The 11573-nt window shown below is 42.0% G+C and overlaps 1 long non-coding RNA gene across 1 annotated transcript in view; it reads right to left on the reverse strand.

Moving 5' to 3' along the window:
- Window positions 1–212: 212 nt before the first annotated feature.
- Window positions 213–11573, reverse strand: part of LOC113611173 (uncharacterized) — a 167853-nt gene continuing 156492 nt past the window's right edge. The window contains exon 3 of the long non-coding RNA XR_003429372.1: window positions 213–825. This is a non-coding gene — a long non-coding RNA (uncharacterized LOC113611173). The remainder of the gene's footprint in view (window positions 826–11573) is intronic.

The following is an 11573-nucleotide window of genomic DNA, read 5'->3' on the forward strand; positions in this document are numbered from 1 at the left end:
CTGCTGAGGGTGGCGGTATTGCTGTGTGCTGGAAAGAAGCCTGTCCCCTCTGTGGGAGCCGGCTTTGTGCGAGGAGTTAGCCACAAATCAAGACAGAGCAAGAAAATTAATAGGGGAACAGTGTAACGAAGTCCTTACAGAAATCAAACGTTAAAAGTGTGAACAATTTCTTGTTTCTACAAGAAATGTTTCTACACTTCTACTCACCGATCACCCATCAGCTCCCAGGAGGACTTAAACTGCAGCAAAAAATGAATTGGATGCAGGAGATTGCCCTCCATGGATAATGCCGGTCATGGCCTGCCACTACTCTGTTTACTGTTGAGGCCGGTGGGCTGCCAGAAGTGTCATATGTAGGGAATTCATCCAGCCCAGGTACTGGGCCAGAGTGAAAGAAGACCCAGCTCACAAAGTTGTGGCTTGTCTTTTCCAATATCACTTGACCGCCAATAACTAACTTACTTTCCTCTTCAAGGAAGTTCTCATCTTTCCCCAGTAGAGGATCCTGTGTTACACATATGGTCCACTTTTCTGCTTCCTCAGCATCAGTGAATCCTGAGCATGCTCCCAGCTGGGACTGGGCTTCCCATCAGCCGGGACCAGGGCTTATGTTCACGAGGGTTTAATCCTCAGTCTTTGGGGAGGATTTCCAGCATACACGAAGAATGGAGCGGCCACCAGCTATTTCAGCTTGCCCAAGACTAATACGGTTGGTCAAACATCTCTTTCAGAGAATCATCAGTTTTTATTTTGCAACTGCTAATTTTAGGATCAGGAATAGTCTCTGCCACTCTTATTACAGGAATTTCCATGGGTTCTCATGGCCTAGAACACAAACAGAAAAGAATCTTCTGTAGGGTTTCCAACTTTTTGTTTTGTTAAATAAGAACATATTTTTAAAATAGTTGCCATTCTCCTATCACTATATTTTGTGAAACAAACGACATTTAATCAAAATCACAGAATAATGGATACTTCTTTACACTGACTAAATTTAGCCTTATGGGAAAAATATTCAATATTTTCTATAGTTGCTAAATTTTACTGAGAGTCAATGAAAACTTTGTTATAGTCTGTTTTGGGGTTTTTTAGTGAACCACTGCTCAACATTAGGCTGCAGGCACACAGATAATACAGGATACAAATGATTATTTAAACATAGGAGAGGGCTTCCCTGGTCGCGCAGTGGTTGAGGGTCCGCCTGCCGATGCAGGGGACGCAGGTTCGTGCCCCGGTCCGAGAGGATCCCACATGCCGCGGAGCGGCTGGGCCCGTGAGCCATGGCCGCTGAGCCTGCACGTCCGGAGCCTGTGCTCCACAACGAGAGAGGCCACAACAGTGAGAGCCCCACGTACCGCCAAAAAAATAAAAAAATAAACATAGGAGAGGGACTTCCCTGGTGGTCCAGTGGTTAAGACTCTGTGCTTCCAATGCAAGGGGTGTGCGTTCAATCCCTGGTCGGGGAACTAAGATCCCATATTCCATGCGGTGTGGCCAAAAAAGTATTAAAATAAATAAATAAAATAAAATAAACATAGGAGGAAGCCTGACTAGTACCGTACATTTTTACTCAGACAAGTTATTTACAAAACCTAGATTCATATCAAAATACTTACGAAGCAATTTCTTGTCCACTAGTGGCTTTCTCAGAAAACAAAATTGTGATTTTTATAAAAAAGAAAAATGGTATATGTACAAATAAGAGTACAAATTCAAATAAAAGTTAAAAGCCAATTTTAATGCTGGGCATCAAGATAAACAGCATGCATAAAATCTAAAAGGCACAGTTGGCAAAAAATTGTTTTTCATTATAAAGGCAATGTTTTTCCAGTGCGTAGAACCAGGTTTTGGCTAGCACCATTTTCAGTAAATTAGAATATAGAAGCTGAAAACAAATAGAGGAAAAACGCCAGCATGGTCTTTTTCAGAAAGCATGTTTTAAGAGCCTGTACAACTTGAAGTTTATTTATCTCATTGAATATATTCTCCTTTGACCTCCCAATTATGCCACTCTCCCTGACAACAAACACCCAACTATCATCTCCTAAAAGAAATTAATCTGTGGTGAAGGATGAATCACAGTTGTATCATTAGGACCATGGCCTCGTTCCCTGGATATTAGCACTGCAAAACAATAAAAGAGTGACTGATTCAAAAACATTCACTGGGAGGCCCTTTTTTTTAAGTTTTGAAAGACGGAGAGTTTTACTTTTAAACTCAGAAGCAAATTATTAGAATCAATGGTGTAGCATATATACATTCAGTCAATAAATATTGCTAATAGGCATTGTGAGGCACTCAAAAATGAATAAGACACAGTCTCAACCCTCTAAGAACTCAAATATAGTAGTTAAATGCTACACATTCCTCCTCGGAGGCCATTAACGTAGGCCCAGTGCTGAGCTACCCCGCAAGCAGATTAGGCCTGTACTGAGGACAGTGACAAAGAAAAACCACCAATAAAATGAAGTTTTTAAATGTCATCTTTCATTTGATCTAGAGTTTTACTCTCAAAAAATTTAGAAAGAAGTTATCTTACTATCAGTATGTATATAAATTTTGCTCAATATTCTGTAATGGGAAAAGAATTTCAAAAAGAATAGATATATGTACATGGATAACTGAATCACTTTGCTTTACACCTGAAACTAATATAACATTGTTATTCAACTATTCTCCGATATAAAATTTAAAAATTTTAATGTCAAAAAGAAAACAGTAAAAAAAAAGAATACAGTGAAGAAAAGGGGGGAAAAGGGACTCACCTGATAAACTAGGTGATCAAGGTCAACACCAACAGTTATAAATCACATTGATAGCATGTATCCTTGATATAAGGCGATGAAAGGGGCACTTTAACTCTGTGAACTTCCTCCGCAAAACTCATAACTCCAGTTTAATCACAAGAAAAATATCAGATTCCAATAGAGAGGCATCCTACAATGTATATTGACCAGTACTCCTCAACATTGTCAAGGTCATCAAAAACAAGAAAAATGTGAGAAATTATCACAACCAAGAGAAGCTTAGGGAGACTTAACAAGTATATGAAATGTGGTCCTGGGTCCAGGATTCTAGATGGGACCCTGGAACAGGAAAAAGGACATTAGGTAAAAACTAATGAAATCTGATTAAATGTGGACAGTATATCGCTATATCAATTATGTTCAATGTATGGATACTTGCACAATGTGTCTATATTGTAATGTAACAGTGTATAATATTGTATACAGTGTATCAACATAATGTAACACTATATCAATATTGGCTCAATGTATCTCTATTGTAGTGATGTATTAATGTTGGTTCATTAATTGTGGCAAGTGTATCACACTAATGCAAGATGTTAATAGGGAAACTCTGGGCGGGAAGGAGGGATATATGCAAACTCTCTGTACTATCTGCTCAACTTTTCTGTGGGAGAGTAATTTCACACTGAGGTGTTACTGGTCACTAAAGCCTTAAAGAGGTAGGTACTGCACCACTGTAAAAAAAAAAACCAATAGACGTTATTAAATTACTTTCCCACCTGTGTGCCCCCTGCCAGGGCAAGCCTGCATTGGAATTGGTCACTGAATCTCAACTTCTGTAGGAGTGGAGAAAGCAGTTTATGGTACAGCATACTGACCCTAGGGAGGGTCCAGCTGGGGCTGCACAGTGTGAATGTTTTGAGGGAATGTGGACGTGGGGGAAGGGAGAGAGAAGACACAAGAAATGTAGGCAGCTAATTATCTCAAAACTGCTCTGGGGCAACCAATGTGAGATCCCTCTGGCTTTAAAGGTACTTAAAATATTAACAAAAGCTAAGGTAAAAGCACAAATAATCATTTAAAAAGAGCAAATAGTCTCCCTCCTGTGTTACCGGCCAGGGGAAGCCTTCATTCTCCAACCACTCTGCGAGCACCTCTGCCTGCTAACCCTCCTCTCTGCTTCCACCCTGATGCAGCGGCAGTTCTCTGTGCTCTCCCTGACACTGTGTTCTGGACTGCCACCTTTTGTTGCAACTGCCAGTTTTGCAATCTTACAATAATCATGAGAAAAACAAAAACCTCCAGGGTTATAGTTATTCTACTTAGCAATAAAGCCCAAGTCACTGAGTCAGGAAAATTCAACAGATATACCTTAGACAGTATTTTCAAACATTGCTTAATGCAATGGAAGACACGAAGGCAGGAAAAGCACAGCTTGTGCCCTCACACTCACCATTTAGTGAAGGGGGTAAGTTGACCTCAAAGAAGACTTGGTGTTATGAACCTAAGGAACTGTGGCAATTAAGACGCCATTAACAGAAACAAGAAGATTGTGAATAGGGTTAGTTTCAGGAGGAGGGTATTTTGGGTGTCCTGGATTGCAAGCTCAGGAAAGAGGTTGAGATTAGAACTATCGACATGGAAGTTTTGCCAGATACCTTGTTTGCTCCTATAGATCCAGTCCCCACCCTTTTCCACCCTGCGACTTGCTCCAGGATCCCAACCTGTGCAGATGAACATGGGCCATGGTACCCTCTGGCTTCCCCTTGGGCTCTGTCAGCAGGAGACTGAAAAGAGGGAGAGTGAGGTCAGGGTGTTTATTCCCCAGGTTCCCTCTCTGTGAGGTTATCTCAGGCCGGCCATGTCATGCCCCTCACAGAAGGTCTTCAATCCTCCCCTCTTTCTTTCTGAGTTCCAACAACCTCTCCCACCCCTCTCTCTTCAGGCTTAAGGGGTTACAGCTACATATATGCTAGCTCCATATTCCTGTACCATCCCTTGAGGTTCCCCTAGACTCCCCTCACCCGTATATAATGAGTTCTAGTAAACTCTGCTAGAATTATCCTAATTTGAGTATGCCTTTGGTTTTCTCTTGGGACTCGGACAGAATCAGGAGTCCCTGAATAAATAATGCTTTCACCCAGAAAGGGAGAGCACAAAAAAGAAGTATCAGAGAAAATACTGCATGGGAATCCTTTGTACTTAAGAGGGGGAAAAAAAGCCACCGCAAAGGAAACCAACTGTGAGAGAGGATTAAAGAGTAAAGGACAGGTCAAGTGGTGTGTGGACTCAGGCCAGTACCCATCCTGGCCCAGTCATTGAAAAAGACATGATAATAACAGTCATAAGAAGGAGAGTGAAGATAAACATGGCTCCTTTGAGCCTGGGTGCATGGATCTATGTCTTTCCAAGTCATACCTACTCTAGTCTCTCTTAGGTGGCACTAAGCAAAGACTTAGTGGCTGAGTGCACCCTCACCGACCATCAGCCACCAGTCACCACCCACCCACCAGGCACACCAGTCAACAACCCTTCATCTTGCCGTCCTACCCTCCAATAGTGACCCAGACTCTGCTGTTGGATGGAAGGGCTTATTCCCCAGCTGCTGAGAGTCCTGACAGCTGAAAGACGTCAGCTGACAGCCCTCTGTGGAATCTTCTGTGCAATCATCATTACCAAAAGATTGCTAGACCAGTGAGAGAATGCTTCAATGTTCTATGTGACGGTTCTGTCTATGAATTGATTTTTCAGTCTAAGTGCATGGGATTTGGTAAATAGAAGTTGATGCCCCAAAGCTGCATTAAACATATATTTTCCAGTTGTTTGCTAAGCCATACAGCAGGAATCTGGGCTTTCATTGCTGCAAGTTGTTCAACTAGAAATGTAAAATGATTCATTAACGGAATATTTGATGTCAATCTATGTCTTCATAAAAGAAGGATTTCTATTTCTAATCCAGAAAATTTCTACACCTGCCAAAGACCAAATACCCCTAAAAACTCTCCCTGGTTTCTCAAAATAAATACTGACCTAATGATAACACATGTGAAAATTTTGGTTTCTATGATGTGATATGGATATGTCACTGACTGACATCAGACAAAAAGTAATGAAAAGTTTTTAAAGTCTTTATTTATTTACCCTTAAACAATTCATGCACGAGTTAACCTGAAATTCTTCCCACTTATTAAGTACCCACTCCAAGTCAGGGAGCATCTAGGCATCTTATATTATGCATGCATTCATTCAAGAATATCAATAGTTATTACTTGTTAATCCTCATAAAAACACTTTCAGGTGAATAATTTTCCATTATTCATTTACTTGTGCTCTCAGTAAATATTTATTGATTGCCTACCGTATGTAAAACTCTGTGCTAGGGACTGGGATACACAAGATGAACAAAAACACACACAACCCCTATATACGTGGAGCCTATGGCTTAGTGAAAGAGACCAACACTATTAAATATCACACAGTTAACTGTATAGTGATAAATGATATGAAAGAAAAGAATATCTTGCTGAGAGATGAAGAAAATCGGAGTCTGAGAGATTAAGCGATGTCTGGCATCCTGCCCCCTTTAGTGCGTGACCTGCTTCATAGCATTATGGTTGTCGCTGAGCTTCCCAAGCTGCCCGCTCTCACCACCAGCAGCCCGCTGTCCCCTCTGTGGGTGGACACCCACCCAGAGCTGCTCTGCACACACTGGGACCCACGCCACCAGCTCATCAGCCTTGCTTCTGGAACATGATTAAGTTGGAGAGAGTGTCATCTAACTCTCAGGGCATGAAATCTGGCACTAGGACAATAATCTAAATAACATTGGCTTGGAGCTTACTTTGAAACAACCCTGCCACACTGAGAATCACAGAAGCACATTACATTAACCCTTTCAAAGCAATCACTTTATGGCTTACATTATAGCAGTCTGTATCCATGTCAACCTATTCATCTTTATAGCCCCACCGAGAGAAACAGTAAGCTAAATAAGTCTCTGTTTGGTAGAAAGGAAAAGAGAGAGCAAGAGGGAGAGAGGGAGAGAGAAAAAGCAGGAAGGGGGAGGGAGGGAGGGAAGCAGGAAGGGAGGAAGGAGGGAAGGAAGGAGGGAGGGAGGGAATGAAAGAAATCAACCTATGCTAATATTCCCACAATTATGGACCAAAAAAAACAAAAAATGTAGTGTAACAACAGGGAGGATAATTTTCAGGAAAAAAATCAGCAAAATCAAATAATATCAATATTTCTACTCTGACACAAAGTTATAAACCTAATTAAAATATAATTAATGTGCAATAGGTGGTATGAGTCCTAACTATATACACACAGATATATTCCTCTATTGGACATCAACATCTTTGCAACTGGTATGTCTGAAAAATGTAATAATCAGGTTGATTTTGTACGTGTTCCAGCATTTCTCAAAAATAAAACCTTTTCAGATTTGCCAGGTAAATTACACATCTTATTTAATCCGAATTATTAGGCTGGATACTATCTTTTATGTGGCAAGTTGCCTAGTTTAATCGTGACACTAAACAGATACGTTATCAGGGCTGAATTATTCATTGTGCAAAGCACGTGTGCTGTACTGGGCACCTGTTACAAAGCATCCTGCCACTTCCCAGACCTGGCAAATGGGGGATCAGGCAAACGATGACACTGAGAGCACGGTTACACTTGTTATATAAAAATATTAAATTACGATGAATTCCACAAAAAAATAGGAAAAAAGATCAGCACTTCCTCTGAGTAGCCCAAGTTCCTGATTTTGTTTGTGGGAACACTTCTCAATGTATAAACTTGGGAATGATAACTACAAGCTTCCTTCGGGTAACCTCAAAGACAAAAAATGAAGACTCTAAATAACTAGCAAGAGGTTCTATCGCTTTCTGATTTTATAAAATTTCTTGGTAGTTGCCCTGCAAGGAATAGTAGAGGAATCATCATTGAATTATTTTGACTCACATCCATTTGAAACTACAGGTTATAAATTGGTGTCAGGCTATGACAACTTTGCCATCTGTTCTAATCACTCATGGAAGAATAAAAAAGACAATTATAAGATTGTTACCTTAATGAATAGATCCATAGGAAAGAAAAAAGGAATCTTGCCTTAGGAAATTTTCTTCTGGCAAATTATGATTTGAAACGTGAGACCAACCCTGTAACTCTTTATAATTTTCTTACATTTGTTCAAGCCTTTATTTGTAAGTCAGGTTTTGATTTAGTAGGCAGCGGAAAAAATAGGCTTTGGTATATAAAAGTCAAAAACAACAACTATGACAAAAAATTCCCATGACGTAATACAAGCCCTTCTTAAGCTGCTCCAACCATTGATCTGATCAAGGCTACAACACAGCAACCCAACCCAGAAGAAGGCCCCTTGGCTGGTGCTGCATGGAAGCTAACTCCAACTCTGTGAGGGGGAAGGGACCCTCTCAAGAAGACACCTCTGGGTGGAAATCTTTCTTTCCCCAAGGAAGTCTTTCCTTCTTTAGCTTCTCCCTGAAGAACACAGTGTTAAGAAGGACTCTGAAGCCTCATGTCAGCTTGGAGAGAGTGTCATAATTAATTGTCACTGTCTTCCTTGGTCATGAAATGCCAAGAATGTGTCAAATATGAGTTCTGCTCATTATGTCATTTCTGATCTTCTTCCAGAGTAGCTCTCCTCTCCTATGATGACTTAACCCTCTGAGGTAACACATTCTTGTCTTAGATAAGAATCATTTGTGAAGGAAGTTTATCATTCCCTTGGTCCCTACTCTTAAAGTTTACTTTAGCAATCACAGAGAAAAAAAAAAAAAAAGCCCTTCCCATTAATTGCTCTAAGCTTTAAAAGCGGGATAAAACCTAGCAATATCTCTTAATTAGGAAAAATGTCATAAAAGCTGAGAAACTCCATCAATTGTTTGAAGTAAAAAGGGAAATATGCATGATACGCACATACTTATCTCAATTAATCTTCATAATAATTCTTCAAAGAAGTTATTATCCTCATTTTACAGTTGAAGAAACAGGTTCAGAGATATTGAATAAATTCTTTAATGTCTCAGGGCTAAAGTATCAGCCTAGGTCCATTTGTCCCCAAATTACAGATGCTTGAGTGAGTCACACACAAGATTTGGGGGATATCTTTGGCAACACTACAGCCTATGGAAGCCGGTTTACTAGTGCCAGTGTCATGGTACAAGTTTTAGAAGTACTCCTTTCACCAGTCCAGATGAACTAAATGCTTTCTCCTTAGGTCTTTCCACATTTTTCTTTTCACTCTTTACCTAGCTAAGTCCTACTAGCCCTTTATGACTCAGATTAAATTAGCCTCTCCTCCAGAAAGTCATTCCCAAGTTTCCAAAAATGCACCTGTAAAACCGAGGAGTTACCTCTGTCACCATTTTGATAATTGTCTTTTCTATATTCTTCATTATACTATAAACTCCTCGAGGGCAGGTCCATGTCTTCTTTACCTTTGCATCTTCAGTATCTAACACGACGCCTAGCCCATTAAAGGCACTCAATATTCACTGAAGGTAATTAAGAAAGGAGGCGAAGTGTTTTAATTTCAGTACCTGACTGTGCGAAACTGGTTCGACTTTTGACAACCTAAATAATAAAGTGGCTAATAACCTGGGAAGACTGAACTGAGGCTGCTGTTTAGTCAATAATGTAACGAGTGTCTCGAGTCTCTTTGCAGTGTTTAGGGCCTTGGGGGTCCTGTAGTTACTTGAAAAACGAAGGCCAAGTATTGGTCAAGCTCACAGAACCTTATGAGATTTAGCTCGTACCACGAGCCCCACAGCACAGTGGGAGCTAGGGATGAACATCGCCTGCCTAAGTCTAAAATGATCCTTTATGAGTTTAGGAAAGAGGAAAGACTTCTTTTTCTAGTTCTGCATTTCAGTTTCCTCTTGTTCAACTCTCTACCAACACAATTCCCAAACCACTTTCGTATTCCAAGGGGCTGGGAGAAAGAGATGCAGTCACTGTAATGGGACTGCAGATTCACTCATGACCACCTCTCTATCTGGCAAAAACACAGAGCACGTCGTTTTCCAATTGAAATGGTCACACCCCCCGCCAAGCCTCCATGTACTATTCCTCCATGTGCGGAATGGTCTAACCTCATTTAATATATCATCCAATCTAATAAACGAAGCAATCCTTTATTAGGTATCATCTTTTGGGTAAAACATTCAGTCTATCTTAATCCTGCCTTTTCTCTTATGTACACACACCACTCTCCTGTCCAAGTTGACCTCTGGGTTCACAGTAGCCGTTGAATGAGTGGGTGAATGAATGACCTCATGCAGGCGGAGTGAAGGGACCGTCACTTCCTCACGGTACCCTCCAAGCGCTTGCAGGTCCCACTGTGGAATGGCTGGTCTGGCACACGTAATGGATGTAGGTGACCTGGTCTACCTGTGGGCATTCTGCTGATCTCCATGCTGACATCTGCAGCGGTAGATTTGTGGACTTTCTTCCTTGACTCAGCCAGGGCCTGCTAGAAGATTACTGCTGACGCCGTGTGTTAACCATCTTTCTAGCCTCTGCAGACTTGATGCTTCAACATCTGCCCTGTGTGTATATGCTGAAACACCTTGTTCTACACAGCACAATAACAGGCTTGAGTCTCCCTTGTCACTAGTCCCCTCCTAGGGAGGGGGGAGTCCCCCTTCTGGGGTTGTAGAGTGGAGGCTTTTCAAATACAAACAAGCCAACCTGGAGTCCACACCTGCAACCTTTATTAGGTTCCTCAATTAGGCTCTCACACTCCAGGCCCACTGTATACCTGCCCTAATCACCCCAGGGCCAGGTATCACACAACTAGGGACATCCCCCTAGGATGCAGAACTGCTGAAATTATTCAAACTAGCCAATCCTAAGCTTGTATACCCTGTCTCGCCTGTTCCTTCCCATAGAAACCAAAAAAACAAAAAGGACTCTTGCCCATAGTTCCTCTCCACTCCCCTCCCCCTCCCTTCGCCTCCCTACCACCCCACCTTCACTGCGCTACCCCTGGCCCACCTCCTGACCAGCCTCATTGCTTCCCCATGTTGCTGCCCCCGCCATGGCATGCCCCTTCCTCTCAGGAACCGTGGGCAACAAACTAGTTTTCCAATGGCTATGGTCTCCTCATCTGCTGACCGTACTGCGTCTCAAATCTTCTATGAACCCACTACATTTTTAAACTCTCAGCTTCCTTTCTCTTGGCTTTCGATGGCTATGCCCCATTCTAAGTCTCTGGTGCATCCTCTGTGTGGTCCCCCAGGCTTGGGTACTCCACCCTCAGCTTCCACTGTGAGGTCACCATGGCCCTGAACAGGCGTAGGGTTGTCTAAGGCAGGCATTCTGATTCTCCACTCGACGTCTATGCCACACGGGGATTGAGGGGGACTCAAAAGTCAAAACAGACTTGCTGTCTGGACACACTGTCCTATCGGGCTGCCACACATCGGTAGGGGGCACTCTTCGTGGGGCCCCAAACGAGAAGGTGAGCATATTATCCCTAACTTTGGTATTTCCTCAAATTTTGAAAAACATCATCTGTGCTCTGGCTGAAAGCCTGGGGCAGAGAGCCGTCTTCCTTCTCTTGTCTTCTTTCTACATCTCTTTCTGTTTCTCACTATTCCTGGGTCCAGGAGGGTTGGCCTTTCCCACTTTCTCCTCCTGTTTACCCCTACAGAACTGTTCTAAATCTCTACTTTCAGGTCCCTCAAGCTTGGTTCTTGATATGTTAAAGAGGGAGACCAAAATAAAGAAGATTAAATAATTCTTCTCCCTGCTCTGTCACTCCTCCCCTTCCTCCTTCCCCCCCCCCCCCCC

This window comes from Aethalodelphis obliquidens, unplaced genomic scaffold (genome assembly GCF_003676395.1).
Source record: "Aethalodelphis obliquidens isolate GAN/ISIS:26980383/991018 unplaced genomic scaffold, ASM367639v1 scaffold3, whole genome shotgun sequence".
NCBI lineage: Eukaryota > Metazoa > Chordata > Mammalia > Artiodactyla > Delphinidae > Aethalodelphis > Aethalodelphis obliquidens.